Raw genomic sequence first — 6,000 nt, 5'->3', positions numbered from 1 at the left:
ATGTCAGAGCTGCTATACATATCATTCCTGATTTGTGAGTCATTATATAGCGTGTACGTGTAGCAGGCAGAAAAGTTGCATAAAAACAGTGTAAACAACTTCCGGAGAGAAGAGAACATGGCAATGGAAGCCACCCCCACATGGGGACTTCGAGACAATGGCTACGTCAGAGACCACCTCACACTTCCTGTGTTGACCTCTAGTTCTAAGCTGCTGAGCCTTGCACGTTACGCAGCGTCACGTGAGCAACTGCTGCTCGACGTCAGCGCGTCTTCACGTCGCTCGCTAGGAGGAGGAGGAGGGGTCTGGACATTTTTTTTTCCTTCCTTCATTTCCTTTTTCTTTTCTTTCTCTTTATTTCTCCTTTCTCCATCCGTTTATCTTTTCTCCCCTCCCCCATCCCTCGTTTTCTCCGCTCTTGTCGCTTGTGATGCCCCCCAGCCTCCCGCGTGTGTCTCCGGCGGGTTCCCCTCCTCCTCCTCTCCTTCTCTCACACTGCCGGGACTGAACCGGGGCTGGAGGGAGAGAGGCATCCATGTCATTCTACCACGGCTTCCCATCATCGCAGCACAGCAGCTCTCCTTCTCCTCATCGCCTTTAATTCTCTGAGTGTCCAGCTGTGATAGGGGCCTCGCCTCAGGAGACACTGCCCGCAGGGAAGGAGCAGGTAAGGCACCTGTGCCTGAGGACTATGGGGGGAAGGGAGCTGTGCCTGAGGCCTATGGGTGGGGGGGAGAGTGACCCCTGGAGGACTGGGGGGGGGGGGGTGAAGGTAAGGGACCCGCGGAGGACTGGTGGGGGGGGTGAAGGTAAGGGACCCGCGGAGGACTGGGGGGGGTGAAGGTAAGGGACCTGCGGAGGACTGGGGGGGGGTGAAGGTAAGGGACCCGCGGAGGACTGGGGGGGGTGAAGGTAAGGGACCCGCGGAGGACTGGGGGGGGGGTGAAGGTAAGGGACCCGCGGAGGACTGGGGGGGGGGTGAAGGTAAGGGACCCGCGGATGACTGGGGGGGGGTGAAGGTAAGGGACCCGCGGAGGACTGGGGGGGGGGGGGGGTGAAGGTAAGGGACCCGCGGAGGACTGGGGGGGGGGGGGGGTGAAGGTAAGGGACCCGCGGAGGACTGGGGGGGGGGGTGAAGGTAAGGGACCCGCGGAGGACTGGGGGGGGGGGTGAAGGTAAGGGACCCGCGGAGGACTGGGGGGGGGGTGAAGGTAAGGGACCCGCGGAGGACTGGGGGGGTGAAGGTAAGGGACCCGCGGAGGACTGGGGGGGTGAAGGTAAGGGACCCGCGGAGGACTGGGGGGTTGAAGGTAAGGGACCCGCGGAGGACTGGGGGGGTGAAGGTAAGGGACCCGCGGAGGACTGGGGGGGTGAAGGTAAGGGACCCGCGGAGGACTGGGGGGGTGAAGGTAAGGGACCCGCGGAGGACTGGGGGGGTGAAGGTAAGGGACCCGCGGAGGACTGGGGGGGTGAAGGTAAGGGACCCGCGGAGGACTGGGGGGGTGAAGGTAAGGGACCCGCGGAGGACTGGGGGGGTGAAGGTAAGGGACCCGCGGAGGACTGGGGGGGTGAAGGTAAGGGACCCGCGGAGGACTGGGGGGGTGAAGGTAAGGGACCCGCGGAGGACTGGGGGGGTGTAGGTAAGGGACCCGCGGAGGGGGGGGGGTGAAGGTAAGGGACCCGCGGAGGACTGGGGGGGTGTAGGTAAGGGACCCGCGGAGGGGGGGGGGGGTGAAGGTAAGGGACCCGCGGAGGGGGGGGGGGTGAAGGTAAGGGACCCGCGGAGGGGGGGGGTGAAGGTAAGGGATCCGCGGAGGACTATGGTGGGTAAATGTAAGAGACTGCTTAATACACTGGAGAGATACAGCCATACCTGTCAATCCAGACTTGACATTCCTACAGCTCTGCACAGCCGGGTAAAGGGCACTATTTACATTTGGGATCTCTAGGAAAGCCATTTGTTTTTGTTTTGGATAGAGTGGAGGAAGGTCACACCCCATTCACACTTGAAGTGTTATTAACCACTTTACCTCCCAAAGATTTACCCTCCCCCTTTCCTGACCAGGTCATTTTTTGCTATTTGGCACAGCATTACTTTAACTGACAGTTGCCCAGTCCTGCGACGCTGCGCAAAAATTTAATTTTATATATTTTTCCCCACAAATAGAGCTTTATTTTGGTGTTATTTGATCACCTCTGCATTTTTTAATTTTTGCACTAGAAACAAAAAAACACTGATGATTCTGGAAGAAAAAAAGTTTTTTACTTTCTACTATAAAACATGTCCAATACGAAAAAAATAAATCTAATCTCTTCAATAATTTAGACCAATATGTATTCTGCTACATGCCTTTTGGTAAAATAAATCCCAATAAGTGTATATTGATTGGTTTGTCAGAAACATCTACAAACTATGGGGTATATATCAGAATAAAAAAATATATACATCAGTGAGTTATAATGGGATTGTGATAGTGTGGTAGAAAATGTCACACTAACAGTTTAGGGAGCTAACTGCCACTGACATTACTACAGTGATCACTGGCAATAGCATACACTGTTACTGTACTAATGACACTGGCTGGGGAGGTATTAACATCTAGGGTGATCAAAGGGTTAATTTAGGGCTTTTACTGGGGATCTAGTTGGAATGAAAAAAGGAGATCTCCTGTCACTGAATACAGCTCTGTGTTGTTTACATTCACAGAGCTGATCACTGGGTGCCAGTGGTCAATCATTGTCTGGGACCTGGTGATTGGCATGTGCTGTGACAAATTGCAGCACAGCCGGCTGCGTGCTCTCCCCGGCCTGGAAATGCAGAATCGTGTGTATATATGTATATATGTGTGTGTGTGTGTGTGTGTGTGTGTGTGTATAATATATTATTACACACACACACACACACAATGTTATATATTGTGGCTTACCAATCATTAGATGTGGAGGCTGAATTCGTTTCATTATCTTAGGCTTTTTTCCTTCTGTTTTCACCTTGTGATCTGGACAGTAACAAACCTCCTGTAGTAGCGTGTGTGAAATCAAATTCAGCCGAATGAACGGGTTGAATTGAAAATGGATCCAATTATCTTGTCCCAAATCGAACAGATGCCGATCTCAAGGTGTGTGGACTCTAGTATGAAGACACCACCGTGCTGAAAAGTAATACATTTGGCTGCTTACCAGACCCACATAGGTAACAAGCGTGTGTGCTGATCCACAGCTTAGGGATACATTCCTCTGCCAAATCTCAGAGATTCACAATGGACAACAGTTTCCAGCAGACCCGTATGGATGAGTAAGCATGGAAGCTCATCTGCGGCTTATAAAATGGATTCCTCTATAGCTTCCTCAAAGTGCTCAAGTGGATCCATGGTTAACAGCTTATGATGAATGATAAGAAATTGGAGGAAGACTAATAGTACATTATCTTTTAGATAAAAAAAATACATTTATTTTAAAAGGCACTTAAAAAAAAATTATGGCATGGCCGCCTGCCGTGCAGGTCGTGCGCTCTGACGTTACAACTGACTCCTTCCAACGCATTTCCCCTAAGGAGGCACAACTGAGATTGGAGTTCCAGCCTTTTAAAAAAAATAAAAATAAATCAAGATTGCTCAATTTGGTTTACACCTAGTTTGATTTTAACCTGGAACTTTGCTTTAACCACTTTCTGACCAGCCTCTTGTGAGCACGAGAGGTAGAACAGGGACGTGTGTGTGTGTGTGTGTGTGTGTGTGTGTGTGTGTACACACACAAATCCCTGTTCTGTTCTGAGAGGAAAGGCAGGTTGTGAGTCCATAATAGCTAGGAACCACAATCTGTCATCTCTTATAGTCAGTCCCCTCCCCCTACAGTTAGAACACACAGAGAACTCAGTTAACCCCTTGAGCGCCCCCTAGTGTTAACCCCTTCCATGCCAGTGACATACAGTAATCCATGCATTTTTATAGCACTGATAGCTGTATAATTGTCAATCGTCCCAAAAATGTGTCAAATGTGGCCGATGTGTCAGCCATAACATCAGTCAAAATAAAAATGCCATAAATCTATCTCCTATTTTGTAGACGCTATAACTTTTGCGCAAACCAATCAATATACGCTTATTGCAATTTTTATTTTTAATTACCAAACATATGTAGAAGAATACATATCGGCCTAAACTGAGAAAAATTGGCTTTAAAAAATAAATAAATAAAATTGGGGATATTTATTAGTATGGTGCAAAAAATGAAAACCGTAGAGATGATCAAATACCACAAAAAGAATGTTCTATTTTGTCTAAAGAGAGGATGTTAATTTTGTTTGGGTACAGTGTTGCACCATTGCACAATTGTCAGTCAGTGACGCAGTGCCGCATCGCAAAAAGTGCTCTGGTCATTGAGCAGCCAAATCTTCTGGGGCTGAAGTGATTAAGCAGTAGAAAACCCCCAAAATATTAAGTTTCAGCTAACCAATTCTTAAATGTGGTGGTTGCTTTATTTATTTTTTACGTTTTGTAATGGTTACCAACCATATTTAGAATCATATAAGTCTATACGAAGTGTAAATATGCTCAGCATAAAAAAAAAAAAAAAGCAGTCTTATCACAACATCACTCAGGCAGAAATAAAGAGAAACATTTGTAACATTTAGGACTTTTAGAGCAAAGGGATGAACTTCAGTCTCTGAGGGCAGTTTAACCATTTAAAGACTACGCCTTTTTCTGACACTTGTTGCTTACAAGTTAAAATCAGTATGTGTGTGTGTTATATATATATATATATATATATATATATATATATATATATATATATATATATATATATATATATATATATATATATATATATATATATATATATATATATATATATATATATATATATATATATTATAGATAGATTATATAAAAAGTTTTTCTCTCTAGTTCCATTGGGTGTTGGGACAAGTCTGATCATTGGACTAAAGCAAACTGAGGGCTGAGCTAAGTGAGGCTGTTCTTTTAAAGCATTTCAGGACTCCACCCAAAGTTTATAATGAGAAGAAAAGGAATTTTGGGACTTTAAATGAGGCAGGAACCAAAGGGGTAACTGCCTCCATCCCTATCATCGATTCAAATTGAGAGCAAGTGGTGGGACTTTATATGAAGCACACAGCAGCACAAAAGGAAGTCAAGTAACTGGGAAATACTGTTTATTCATGTTGTATAATCCAACATACTAAATAGGTATATAACCTCCAAAAGCATTTGATCAAAGGAATACGCATAATTCATATACTGAATGATAATAGAAATTAATCTACAGTTTTATTCATGTCTATAATCATTCAGTATATGAATTATGCATATTCCTTTTTATTTTTTCATTTATTTAATTTTTTTTATATATTTTTTTTTTTTTTTTTCCCCTCTTCTCATTTTTATTTTTTTTTTTGTTATATTTAGTTTTGTTTTTAATTTACCTATGTTTGTAAAAATGTATCCATTGTCTGATCTACAACTGTTTCAATGATTGCGGACTACTATGTAATTTATGTTGTAAATGATCAAATGCTTTTGGAGGTTATATACCCATTTAGTTGTATGTTGGATTATACAACATGAATAAACAGTATTTCCCAGTTACTTGACTTCCTTTTGCGCTGCTGTGTACTTCATATAAAGTCCCACCACTTGCTCTCAATTTTAATCTACCCAAAGTTTGGCATATCCAGCCTTGGTAATTTATTGCACTGTTCAGTGCCATCAATGGGCAGGGTCTAGGAACTGGGAGAACTGTTCCACCTAGTTAGTCACTGCCATGGATCAAAAAATTGACCTGGGCAAAACACACAGCAGAGTTGAAAGTGCTTTATTTGTAAGGAACATTGCTTGGAGGATGAGGTTGCCAGAGTCAAGGTCCACTTTAAGACTTTCTAGCGTGGTGACTGCTCAGTGTAGGTAATGAGTGTTTGTTAATGATTGCAGGCAGCGTATTTGAGAATGTCTGTCTGTGAAAACCAGCTCACCCACTTTGCAGT

At 44.9% G+C, this 6,000-nt stretch overlaps 1 protein-coding gene across 12 annotated transcripts in view; it reads left to right on the top strand.

The window, feature by feature from the left end:
* The first annotated feature begins 267 nt into the window (after positions 1-267).
* R3HDM2 (R3H domain containing 2) overlaps positions 268-6,000 on the top strand; it is a 178,915-nt gene continuing 173,182 nt past the window's right edge. For 8 of the 12 annotated variants that reach the window (XR_013274629.1, XR_013274628.1, XM_077483578.1 and 5 more), the window contains exon 1: positions 268-667. The gene's annotated coding sequence lies outside the window, so the exon portion shown is untranslated. The remainder of the gene's footprint in view (positions 668-6,000) is intronic. The other 4 variants (XM_077483589.1, XM_077483586.1, XM_077483583.1 and 1 more) reach the window with 1 other exon arrangement.

The sequence above is a fragment of the Lithobates pipiens genome, unplaced genomic scaffold (assembly GCF_037356315.1).
Source record: "Lithobates pipiens isolate NorthernLeopardFrog02 unplaced genomic scaffold, aLitPip1_a1.2 Scaffold_16, whole genome shotgun sequence".
NCBI classification, from domain to species: Eukaryota; Metazoa; Chordata; class Amphibia; order Anura; family Ranidae; genus Lithobates; species Lithobates pipiens.
This window is presented reverse-complemented; position numbering and strand designations above follow the sequence as displayed.